The 13,531-nt window shown below is 35.4% G+C and overlaps 1 long non-coding RNA gene across 1 annotated transcript; it reads right to left on the reverse strand.

Moving 5' to 3' along the window:
* Positions 1 to 10,180: 10,180 nt before the first annotated feature.
* Positions 10,181 to 12,807, reverse strand: LOC145579346 (uncharacterized). Its single transcript, XR_014099134.1, has 3 exons — positions 12,615 to 12,807; positions 11,147 to 11,397; positions 10,181 to 10,392 (listed from the first exon to the last, which is right to left on the reverse strand). It is a non-coding gene; the product is annotated as an uncharacterized LOC145579346 (long non-coding RNA).
* Between the last annotated feature and the right edge of the window lie 724 nt (positions 12,808 to 13,531).

Consider the following 13,531-nt stretch of genomic DNA (forward strand, 5'->3'; position numbering starts at 1 on the left):
CATGTCCAATCTACCTTGTTCCTACTACTCCTCTTAACTTATTAACTTAATGTTTGGATTAGAACTTGTTGTTTTGATGTCCCTCACCATGTTTAGTGAGTAGTTTCTTAGCTAGGGGTTGGGTGAAGACCCAACCAAGCCATGGGTTGATTGTTGATTGTGCTTGCATGTTCATTTTGGGTTGATGATTGATTGTTAAAGAATTGGTTAATTGCATGTGTAATTGGATGGCCACTTATTGCTCATGTATTCACTTCTATGCTTGCATTGAGAGATGAAGTCTAGTTGTGAGCCTATTCTTATATGTTTATGCTAAATTCCTCTTGATTACGGTTCCTTGTTTGAATGATGTGGTAGTCTTAGTTGCAACAATTAGGTGAGAAATCCCAATTGTTTGTGCCTTAATGCTTTCTTGGACCGATCGAAAGACAAAACCGAGTTAGTAGTCTACTTCTCATTGTTAAGACTTGGTTGGCCTATCTTGTTAGTTGAGTTTGGCTTAGGAATGCTTAGTGTTGTGGCTTCGAAAGAAGGTAACATTGAGTGCCCTCTCTATCACCCAATTTGTGTTCGTGCTTGCCTATTGATTTGATCCGTTGGTTTGGTTGGAGTCGATCCCTATTCCCCCCTAGTGTTTGTCTCCATAGTAGTTATCTAATCAAAACCCCCAATTTGTGACCGAACTAGATTGCAACCGTTTCATACTCTCGGTGTACTTACCCATTCCCTGTGGATACGATCCTCTACTTACCCTAGACTTGTCTTAGGTTGGTTTAGGTAGAAATATTGTTTGGTTTTAGGATGATCGTCCAACGACCGAATATCCCACTACCATATACTGGCACGGTTAGCTCCCGTGTTAGTACTCCTTTATTAGGGCAGGTTAGGGGGGAAACCCGTTCGATGCGTAATCAATACTAAATAAATTATTTTATACTGGCACGGTTAGCTCCCGTGTTAGTACTCCTTTATTAGGGCAGGTTAGGGGGGAAACCCGTTCGATGCGTAATCAATACTAAATAAATTATTTAGTTACTTAGTTGAGAAGTTTTGTTGTATGTTGTGTGCTTGTAAACAGGTACAACAAGGTAAGTTGTGTGTGATAGGTGAAAGCATGTTAGTGTGTTTAACTACGCTTATGTACTCAGCTTTGCTGATTGTGTGTTTGTGTGTGTTGTTGGCCTTGTCTTTACCTTGGCCCTATGATGACCCATTTTTAATGGAGAGTAGTGGAAACAAGTAGAGAGAAGTTTTTCAGGTGATGAAGCATATTCATGATGGGCAAGAGTGAAGAGCGAGTCATGCTAGTTTCCATAAATTTGTGATGTGTTATTGCTTTCATTATTTTATTATGCTATGTTTGTGAGAATAACACAAAGGTTTTGAATTTGGTTCAATTTTGTTAAGGGCCTACAATGGTTCCAAGTTGTAGGTTGACTTTCTTTTACTTTGTTTGACTTTACTTTCGTTGGTTGACTTTTAAGTTGAGTCGTTTTGAATGTTTTTAAAGGATAGTCTTCCGCTGTGTGTCTCTGATAGTTGCCTTAGCCGTTTTCACGGTGGCGGTAATGTCTTAGATTTTCCTATTTTGAGTTTTAAACAAGGCAAAACAGGTATTTTTAAAAAAGGAATTTATATGGTGTTACAAACACTTTCAATTAGAGGTTGTTGTTAAGGTACCCTGTGTAGGGAGTTTGCCATGTTTAAGACAATCCCATCTGATGGATATTGCTCCCTATTTGACTGTGATATTGCAACAAGCATATGTGTTAATTGATTTCTTTGATATTCAAAATATTGACACTTTACATAAGTCCTATGTCATGTACTCTACACTACAATGACTGCCTTACTAATGTTCCTATCCTATTTACCAAAAGACACATAACCAATACAAAGACAAGCAAAAAAAATAACTTTAAGTGTTACTGGTTATATGTGGCAGTCAGTGATCTTGTGTAGATGTTGGTTGTTGCATCTTGATAAACAAAAGCATCTATTCTGCATCTCTTTTTCCAAAACTTGCATCTTCATCTTTATCTTAGCTTGAACTTCAAAAGGTTGTTGACCTCATACCTGGAGCATCAATCTGCATCCACACCCATCTCATGTGTTCCTTCTTGAATTCCTAGTGTAGGAATAAATAGGGTATTAAGGTAGTTGACAGTCTGTGTGATGAGGTCCCTGTCCACTTTAATTATCTCTTGGAGAGTTCCTTCTCTGTCTTGTCTTTCTTTCGCCATGTGTAGGGGGTTGAAATTATTCTCCCCTTTTTTCCAATATTTTTATCATGCATGACTGTAGAGTGATCCATGAATACTTGTTCAGTGTTGGATCAAAAACATCAAATGCCTCTGCAAATTTTTCCAAAAGTTCATCCAAATTCTTTGGGAATGATTGATATTGTATTGATTGTATTACCCTGAATAGACCAAGATCCAACACATTCAGGTTAGGGGATTGGGTAGGCTGAGATACAAATTAGATATTAAACCCATTTGCTTGAGTGGCAGCCAAAAATTCCTCATCCCTCGGTATCTGATGAGGCCTAGCATTGTCCCATTGTATGATTATGTTCTTTGATAATTGTGCTGGCCATTGTGCATGTATTGTTGGAATGATGTGTTGTAATATCATGTCTCTAATAGCTTCTCTGTTCACACTTTGAATTGCTTTAGTTTCCATGGTGCCTGCATCTTTGTTTTTGCTTTTCTTCTTGGCCATCTCATACTTCACAAATGGGAAAAGACCATATATTCCCTGAGTGAATCATTTATACCATGCTTATCATACAGTGGCTTCCCAATCATTCCCATAAACATGGCCTTTAGCTTGAACCTCTTTGATTGTTGTGCTCTATATGGTGTTTATTCATTTGGTGTGAGGTAAAAAGTCCTTATTTCTGGGTTCAAATAAAACCACTTCTCATCAATGTGGATGTAATGCCGCAAATCCATAAAAGTAGGGTCACCCTCACTAGGAAGAGGGTTAACATGATTAAGCACCCATTTCAGCCTTGCCACTTTGTGATTATCACTTAGTGTAGGGTGATTTGTTGCTGTAACTGTCCTTAGTCTCCCCTGTTTTTTTAACCTATGTATGATAACATGAGGAACCTTCAATGCTGCAGCATAACTCCTATTTGTGGTTCTCTTGTACAGTGAGACAGACATTAGCCACTCATCTGAGTATTCCTTGAGCTTGGGTCCTATCTTGCCTAATTTCTTGCTCCTTACATCAACTACATTCCCCAACTGAATCTGTTTTTTAATTTCTTTGAACCATCTACTTGTAGTTGATCTGTGTACATGGTGCTTGATTGCTAATGAGGTTAGTAGGCCTCTTAGAAATGAGTCCCCTTCCATATTAAACAGTATATCATCTACTATCTGTCTTTTTTCTTCAATGTTAAGTTCTCTGCTTTGCCTGCCATGGATTGCATTCTGATTTTCTTCTTCTGATTCTGACTGTGAGTCCCCAACATCACTGCCTTCATTGTTTTGCTGATGATTAGATTTGTTTGAATCTGACCCTGATTGTGTGTTATTGTTTTCTACTGCCATATCTTTGTCTTGCTCCATCAACAGTTGGTTGATATCGAAAAAAATCATCAAAGATTTCTTCCATGAGTCCCTTTTGTTTTTTGTAACAGATCTGGTGGTAGGTGATGAAGTGGAGGTGCCTGATTTTTTTTTTTTTTTTTGAAAGCTTTCAGTGGAGCCTAATTCTGTACAAAGAACAGCTGCTGCAACTAACTCGGTAATTAGGAATTAGGATTAATTAGGGTTGATGATGGTTTTTGTAATTTTTGAAACAATTACTTGATGGTTGTGGTTTGTAACTAATGGTGGATTTCGATTTCCCTCCCCCCCCCCCCCTATTCCCCAAAAACTAGTTATGAATGAATAGGGGTGTATGAAGCTGATTTGTGCCTTTTATAAGGGCCTTTTGCTTTTAAAATTTGATGACTTTCAAAAACTGAAATTTGAAAGTGGTTTTAAATTTTCATGAAAAGTTTGGAGGGAAAAAATTTGAGGCTAAAATGTTTGCCTCCTTAACTAAGACAGCCAAAACAAACAAAAAAGGGAGGGAAAAGAAGACCCACCAAAAAAATAATCACATGTTTCCACCAAAATAAATGGGACCACAAACTTTCCCTCCACTTTCCCACTCTTTAATTACATACCCCTTGAAACGGAGGGTGCCGTTTGTTTAATTAATCCACTTACAATCTTTTGCCTAGAAGTCCGCAATCACTATGTTTGTTGCGAGTAACTTGAAACGGAGGGTGTATAACCTTTTAAACCAATATTTATACATTAATTGATTAGTTAAAAGTTACCCTAAAATGGTTAAAAATAAAATAATTAATTGATAACTCAATAAAAATAAAAATTAGCTATTTATTTATTGATAAAGTTGTCTATTGTCTTTAAGAGTAATATTTAAATCCCAATGTGTGAAGTTGATCATATTATTATTCGTATCTTATTAAAACTTATCATATACATGCATGAATTATACAACAATAAAATCATATTAAGTAGATTATAAGTTATGTTGCTGTGTCTTAATGTACTCAAAATAATGTTTCAAATGTTTTTATATAAGTAAAGAAAGATAAGAAACACGTACCATTTTCATGAATATAAATTGGAGGATTTCCATAAACTTGTTTGAAATATTCCAGTACTCCTTGCACATACTAAATGCAACAATAACATATGTCTTAAAAAATCAATAAATAAATAATTAAATTATATGAAGATATCATTGCCTGGATTCTCAATTTCTCACCCCATTTCTTCCAAGGGCTCCAACATTTGTAGCTGTAAGAAGTAAAATATTGTTAGTATTTTAAATTTATATACACAGACAGCCAGACATGCATATATAGGCAGCATAGCTACTTCTTAAAAAAAAAAAAAGTTACCCTGACCCTCAATATTTATCTATATATGTCACATCTGGAATTTTGAGAGATCGGCTTTTGGCAATTTGCAAATGAAATCTAACAATTTAACGAGTTTTAATACTTTAAAATATAATTATATGGATCTTGTTATTTTGAAATTCTAATATTTAGTTTTTATGCATATATTTTTCTTTTGTAATACATAGCATAAATATTTTAACTAGTTAGATTGCATTGAAAACCATACAAAAGCAAATAGGACAAAAAAAAATAAACTAGTTTACATCTTTGTTCTTCTACGAGTAATAATACTACTAGTGTTGCCAACTAAAATATAATTTGATCTAATTTTTTTTTTTTTTTTTTTTTTTAACTGCTGGTTTTAATTTATATATTAATGTAAATGTTATATAAATTTTTTGTAATGAATTAATTAATGTTTAAATAGTACGTAGAGATAGATGATCATGATGAGCTTTTATAACATAAGTCCGCATATTAAAGGTAACACATACATGGACATTTAGCTGCCAAATCGAGTACGGTTGGATCGTTTTAACTGTTTGAGCAGTGTAAGTGTTTAATCCAATGAAGTCGAATGAGCCTTTAACTAGGTTGCTTTCTTGCGTGGTAAAAGATGAAAGTCGCCTTCCTAGGGTTTTCTTCATAATGTATGGATAATCTCCATACACTAAGGGATGGATAAACCTGATAAAAATATGCGTAGTAAATTCGTAAAACATAACTATATGCCAAGTCCAAGTAACCTGGGTTCTCTGGGCATGGTATTGGTATTGGTATTGGTGAAAAAATTTCAGTTTGTGCTAGCATACTTCATTTGTGGGCTAGTAATACTTTTGGGGATATTCGGAAAAAAAATCAGGCTAAAAGAGCAAGAGTTACAGCACTGGCAGCGGTGTGATCTGGATGCGGAGATGTTGGAGCAATGTGCAAAAATTGTGGCCGAGTTGGAGGAGTTGCAAAGGCTTGATGAGTCTTATTGGCACGCACGTTCTAGGGTGAATGAGCTAAAAGATGGTGATAAAAATTCTTCGTATTTTCACCACAAGGCTAATTATAGGAAACGACGAAATTGCATTAGTAAGCTAGAGGATGCAAATGGGGTTATGTGTGATGATGAGGGGAAAATTGAGAGAATTGTTGAAGATTATTTTTCTAATATTTTCTCTTCATCCTTGCCTTCTAGTTTTGAGGAGGCTACTGCAGGTTTAACCTCGATGGTGTCTGATGAGATGAATTCAGCCCTTATTATTGTTCCCACGGCGAATGAAATTCTTTAAGCTCTTTCTCAGATGCATCCTAATAAGGCCCCGGGTGTTGACAGAATGCATGCTCTGTTCTTTCAGAAATGTTGGGACATTGTGGGTCCGGATGTGGTGACTTTCATCCAGAGATGGTGGGTTGAGGGTGGTGATCTTGGGGAGGTGAATAAGACCTGCATTGTGCTTATTCCCAAATGTCAGGAGCCGACAAAGATGACAGAGTTTCGGCCCATAAGCCTTTGTAATGTAATTTATAAAATAATTTCTAAGATGATGGCTAATCGTCTTAAGATTATTCTTCCGGGGCTTATCTCTCATCATCAGAGTGCGTTTGTGCCGGGTCGGTTGATCACTAATAACGCGATTGTAGCCTTTGAGATTTTCCATGCTATGAAGAGAAGAGGCGATGGGAAACGTGGAACGATGGCGCTTAAACTTGATATGAGTAAGGCCTATAATCGTGTCGAATGGACTTTTTTGAAGTATGTTCTTGATAAATCGGGCTTCGATGGTAGGTGGACGAGACGTGTTATGATGTGCCTTTCGTCGATTAAGTACTCCTTTAAGCTTAACGGCCAGATTACAGGTTGTGTTACTCCTTCTCGTGGCTTGAGGCAAGGGGACCCGATTTCCCCCTACCTTTTTCTCCTTTATGTCAAAGCTTTCTCATCTTTACTTGTCAAGGCTGCCAATGAGAAGCTCATTCATGGAGCTTTGGTTTGTAGAGGTGCTCCGCGGATTTCACACTTGTTCTTTGCTGATGACAGTATCTTATTCTCGAGGGCGACACTTCAAGAATGCTCTAAAATTGCTAACATTATTAGCACTTATGAATGAGCATCGGGACAAAAGATTAACTTTGATAAATCTGAAGTGTCTTTTAGTAAAAATGTGGAGGCTTGTAGGAGGAGGGATATTATTGGAGTTCTTGGTGTGAAGCAAGTGGCTAGACATGAGAAATACCTTGGGCTCCCGACTATTATTGGAAGATCAAAAAGGGCAGTGTTCTCGTGCCTTAAAGAGCGAGTGTGGAAAAAAATGCAAGCCGGAAAAGAGGTGCTTATTAAGGCGGTGGCACAAGCAATTCCAACTTATATGATGGGTCTTTTTCGTATTCCGAAACGCATTATTGAGGACATTAATAGAATGGTGGCTCATTTTTGGTGGGGTGCTACGGGGACAGAGAGAAAGCTTCATTGGATTAGTTGGGAGAAATTATGTCTCCCTAAGGCGTTGGGTGGGATGGGTTTTTGTGATTTAAGCACTTTTAATCAAGCTTTATTAGCCAAGCAAGGGTGGAGGCTAATGTGTAATCCCACTTCCCTCGTGCATCATGTATTAAAGGCCAGATATTTTAAAAATAGTGATTTTCTGTCGGCTAATCGTGGTCATGATCCTAGCTTTGTGTGGCAAAGCATTTGGGGCTCTAAGGCTCTTTTACTTGATGGGTTAAAATGGAGGGTGGGTGATGGAAGAAACATCAACGTTTGGGATGATGCGTGGTTGCCAAGTGAGGGTGTTAGCCGTGTTCCAACTCCGAATGTTGAAAGCCCTGCTGAGTTACGAGTGGCGGGTCTTATTGATGCTGAGACCCGAACCTGGAATATTGATGCCTGAACCAGCACCTTTCTCCTGATGATGCTGCCCTTGCTCAAAGTCTGCCCCTGAGTTTTCAGAACTCTACTGATATCATGTTCTGGGCAGCAACTGATGATGGTATTTATACCACGAAATCTGGTTATTTGACTGGGAGACTTAGCCATATCAGTGGTGGGAGACGCACTTTGGCAGTACTGCTGCTCTGGCTTAGAAAAAAATCTGGAATATTGATGGTCCTCCGAAGTTACACAATTTTATTTGGCGTGCGTGTACTGGTTCTTTAGCAACGTTTGGGAGGTTGTATCAAAGACACATAAGAGAGGATGGGATGTGTAAAATTTGTGGAAGTGAGGTGGAGAGCATTCTTCATGCGATTTTTTATTGCTCAAATGTTGCGAGCATTTAGAGTATGTCTCCTCTTGCAAATCTTCTAGCTGATGCTCCCTCTTCTTCTTTCATGGAACGGCTGCTGTGGTTCCATTCCAAGGCCAGCAAAGCGGATTTTCTTCTGTTTGTGTCCCTTGCTTGGGCTGCGTGGGCGTATAAGAACTCTGTAATTTTCAAGGAGCCTTGGAGTAACAGAGATATTGGAGTGCTTGGTTTTGTTAAGCTGGTTAGTGATTACGCTGGTTATATGGGTGCGGTTTCTAGCTCTGTCAGACAGGCTGCTAGTGTCTCCAGAAGTTCATGGTGTGTTCCTGCAGCTGGGTGTTTGCGGGTCAATGTTGATGCTGCTATGAGAGAAGGGTGGGGAGTTGGTTTAGGGGCTATGATTAGAGATGACCAGGGCAGAGTTTGTGCTGTTATGGTGCGACGTTTAGGTGCTATGGTCAGCGTGGTGATGGTTGAGGCCTTGGCACCTAGAATGGGTTTATCTCTGGCTAGGGACTTAAATGTGCAAAGGGTGGAACTCGAATGTGACTCTTCTGTGGTGGTGAATGTTGTGTGCAAGCTAAGGGGTGGCAGAGCTCCGGTGGACCTGATCTTTGATGACATTATTGCTCTGAGCTCGAACTTCCTTTCATTTTCTTGTAATCATATTAAAAGGGGGGGGGGGTAATTGTGTTGCCCATATGGCTGCTAGGATTAGTCTTGAGAACAATGTGGAACAGGTATTTGTTTCTTCCTTTCCCCAAGGCTTAATTGTCTTGGCTGATCTTGATCTTGGTTAATATTTGCTAATCCTGCTCTTTGAGCAGTTTCTTTCGAAAAAAAAAAAGTAACCTAACACTTGCATAAGTTGGGGTACAACAATTGCTAAAAAAAAAAAAAAAAGGGTTTTGTCAAATACTTCCTCCTGTTTTAATTACTTTCAACATAACCTTGTGACACGTAAAATGAGATCGAGATTATACAATATAAACGTATAAATTAATTCAATTTTTTTATGGATAATAGTACCTTTTTTTTAGGGGAATGGATAATAGTACCTAACCCTTCCCTAATCGTGGTGTTAAAATTATTTTAATTAAATAATTCGTTTATCTTTACTAATCACCTCGTAAAACTACGTGCCTAAAAGTTATATGTGCTCACTAGTGCAAAACTAACCTTAAGTAACACCCACAAAGTGTTACATAAAGTAGTAAAAGTGATATTATATACAATAGGTAACACTTTAGTGGGTGATACCTCCGCCCATATTACCTAAGGTCTTATGTAACACTTACGATAAAGTATAGTAACACTTTTTAAAGTGTTATTGTAAACTCTCTTATGTAACACTTTTTTATATTATAGTTATCACTTTTAAAGTGTTACTTTTTATTTCCTAGGTAACACTTACTTATCTTTAGTATCATTTTTCAATCATATAGTAACACTTTATCCGACATTGTGTATCACTTTTATGAACTAATTTATCACCTCGTTGATTATTAGGTAACATTTTTCAATCATCATTTGACTTATAGTATCACTATATTCAATATTATGTATCACTTTTTGCAAACTAATGTAGCACCTTATTAATTAATTGGTAACATTTATTATTATTATTATTATTATTATTATTATTATTATTATTATTATTATTATTATTATTATTATTATTATTATTATTATGTATCACTATTCAATGATTATTATTATTATTATTATTATTATTATTATTATTATTATTATGTATCTCTATTCAATGATTGTTATTATTATTATTATTATTATTACTATTATTATTATTATTATAATTATTATTAATCGACACTAGTTTAAAACCGACTTAGGGCACCGGTTCAAGGGCCAAACCAGTGCACTTAACATAAATTAAGCGCACCGATTTTCCCTTGAACCGGTTCCTTTTAAGCCCAACAAAAAGTAAAATTGATAAACGAACCATTATATATATATAAACTTAGATATATTTATTAATTAATGCTTGTAATAGTAGAATTTCATTAAAAAAAACAAAGATTACAATATGCAGCTTGGAAACAGAACAACAGCAGCTCGGAAAATGAACAACAGCAGCTCGTAAACAGAACAACAGCATCTCGGAAACTGAACAACAACGACTCGGAAACAGAACATCAGCATCTCTGAACAACAACGGCTCGGAAACTAAACAGCAGCAGCTCAGTAATAGAACAGCAACAACTGCACATGAGCAGAACAGCAGCAGCAGCACATAAGTAGAACGGCAGCAGAAGTAGAACAACAGCAGCACATATGTGGAACAGTAGTAGCACATAAGCGGAACAGTAGTAGCACATAAGCGGAACAGCAACAACAGCAGTAGCATCAAGCACTCATCAAAACCTAAGGACATATACTTGCTAAAGAAGTAATCGATAAGGAAACATCTTAATATTACAACTTATAAGTTGGAAGAATAGACAATATTACAACTTATAAGTTGTAACAACCCTTTCTGATTATTCTCAAATTTAGATCTGAATAATGCACAAAAAAAGGAAAAAAAAAAATCTCTTCTTAAAAATATACTTGTGTTACTATTTGTTCCTTCAATAGAAACACATTGAGATGATACTTTCTACACAGGTTCACTAGAGGTGTAGACTTCATGATTAATTCTTGAGGTATAAGTTTTCACCTGCAAGCTACTTATGACTTATAAACAAGTATAAAGAGAATTCAAAGCATTGCATTTGCCAACGATAACTTACATGTGTGGTGTACTGATGAATGTTAGCAGAATAAATATTGAATAGCAATAGACATATAAAACTAGGTCATTGTCACGGGCAAGCAGAACTTCATTTATAAATACACAATAGAAATAAGAAAGAGTATGAGAACCAAGTCCTAGTCTGAAGTTCATTTAGAGATGGTAAAATTACAATTTAACAGGACTATAATCAATAACCACGGAGAGAAGAATACAGTGTACCTTGAAACTACTACAGTCTTAATATAGAGTTGTCAATCCCTCGATCATGTAAGATGCTGCAGTGATAGGATCGACAGAAGGCGAAACAGGGACAGCTTTGTGAACAAATCAGTAGCTTGCTTTGCCTCACCTTCTAATGCTACTTTGGATTCAGTTTATGCAAATTATGTACTTCACAGAAGAAAATGAAAGCCTTCATTGCACCGGTAGCAGCCTATGTCGCTCTCTTTGTCCTACTTACAGCTGGTTTTCTTTCATTGTTGGTCCACAAGAAAGAAAGAAGCAAAGTATGAAACTTTTTATATTCTAATTTTGATCTTTCTCTCATTATTTAGTTAGCCACAACATTGTGCTCAAGAAGATAATAGCTAGATCAACTTCATGCAGAACCATCAATAATAGAAGCTTAAAAACCTCTAGCTATAACTAACATACAAAAAGGGTGGAATAACATGATTTACTTATTCTGAGATAACAAACCTGACAAAAGGCTTCTAGAGAGAACTAGGAATAGGTGGATTTGCAGTTGTTTACTATGGTTGCTTGAAAGATGGGGTGGAAGTTGCTATTAAGATGCTCTCTCCTTTAATTAATGCTTCTGAACAATATAGTACTAAGGTTAATTATGATAAAATTGCACTATCAAAGCTAATTTTTGTCTTGAATCATATAAATATTTACGACGAATTTTTCAAGTTAAGTGAAGTTGAGCTCTTAATGTCCATTCGCCATAAGATTTTGTTCTCTTTAATAGACTAATGTGAGGAAGGAGCCATAAGAAAAAGTTGTGAAAGCAGTGGGATTTACTCTTCAAACTCCTAAAACCTATGGTCAAACTCCTCAAACCTAAGACCATACCCCCAAATTCACAAATTGCCACATCTCAAGATATACTCTACAATCTACGCTTGGCAGTTCATCCAATAACCAATTCAACTTCAATATTTGTATACATAACTAACATTCTAACAAAATACGATTTCAGATTATAACTACCTACAACTCCATTAAATTAAAACTAATAGGCTTCAAGTCCCATTTACAATCACATTAATTTAGCAATCATATTTTTGCAATATACATAGAGAATACTATAGATTTTTTTTTTTTTAAGAAAGAGAATGTTATAGATTAAACTAATCCAATCAACAATTAAGCACGAACCGTAAAAGAAATCAAATTAAAATGGTGAATTAGTAATTTAGTTGAGCAATAAACAATAAAAGCAAAAGACTAAGTGTAAGAGAGAGAGAAAGAGGGACCTAGACAAGAGTGAAAGAGGGTGTTGCGAAGGGTGGAGAGTAGCCGTGAGTGTAAATTTATGCTCCCTGCCATTTTCTCTATTTTCACACTTGCGTTATCTATACGAATAGTTTGTTGAGTTTGAAACCCTAACTTCAAAAATTCAACTATTATAATCAAAATTATGGCAATTAGACATGAAATGGAAACGGGAAAGAAGAAAAACCTGAGAGTGTTTTAGTTTCAGGAGATAAGTTAGGGTTTGATAGGTGAAATTGAGCTCAAAATCGGAGTATTGAACACCACCACTATTCCGGCTTATCTTTCATCTAGTTCGTGATCTTCTGCCATATTTTTTTTTAATTGTGGATGTGATCTTCTACGGATACACTTTCATCTTTGAGAAAAAAAAGATTGGGATGGAGAAATACAGGGGTTGAAAAAAGTTGTGAGGTTGTGATTGTAAGGGTCTATTTTAACAAAATTATTTGATAATTAAAAAAAAAAAGGATTATTTTTCTTAAAAGGGTCAATTTTAATTAAAAATATTTGATAATAAAAAAGTGGTACAATCAAGTGATACCTAATATAAAAGTGTTACAACAAAGTGTTACGTAATATTAAAATGTTACAAAAAATGTTACTTAATTCCATAATGTTACTAAAGTGTTACGTAAAAATTAAACAATCATGATATTTTTAAAGTGTTACCAATGAGTGTTACTTAAGCCCAATTTTGTAGTAGTGGCTGCAAATAAAAGAAAACGCTGAATGTATACATAATTAAATTCAAATTTCAAGATTTTTGTAGGACTTTCAATTTAATTTTTAAACCATATGTATAAGCTACTATACAACGGTAATGACTACCATTATGTTAATTTTTTATTAGCTGAGTTTGCTCTATTACTTAATGTCAAAAATGATTAAAAAAACATTGATCAAAATTTTGAAATTTATTGAATAATTTTGAAATAATTTTGAATTTTTTTTTAAAAAAAAAATGATCCTAAATAATTTTCAAAATTCTATTTTTATTAGTATTGAAATTGAAAAATAATTCATAAATTAATTATAAAAATAAAATAAAAATAAAAATATGAATCAACATTATAATTAATTTTGACATAAAAACTAAATCTA

Source organism: Chenopodium album, chromosome 14 (assembly GCF_948465745.1).
Source record: "Chenopodium album chromosome 14, dcCheAlbu1.1, whole genome shotgun sequence".
Lineage (NCBI taxonomy): Eukaryota > Viridiplantae > Streptophyta > Magnoliopsida > Caryophyllales > Amaranthaceae > Chenopodium > Chenopodium album.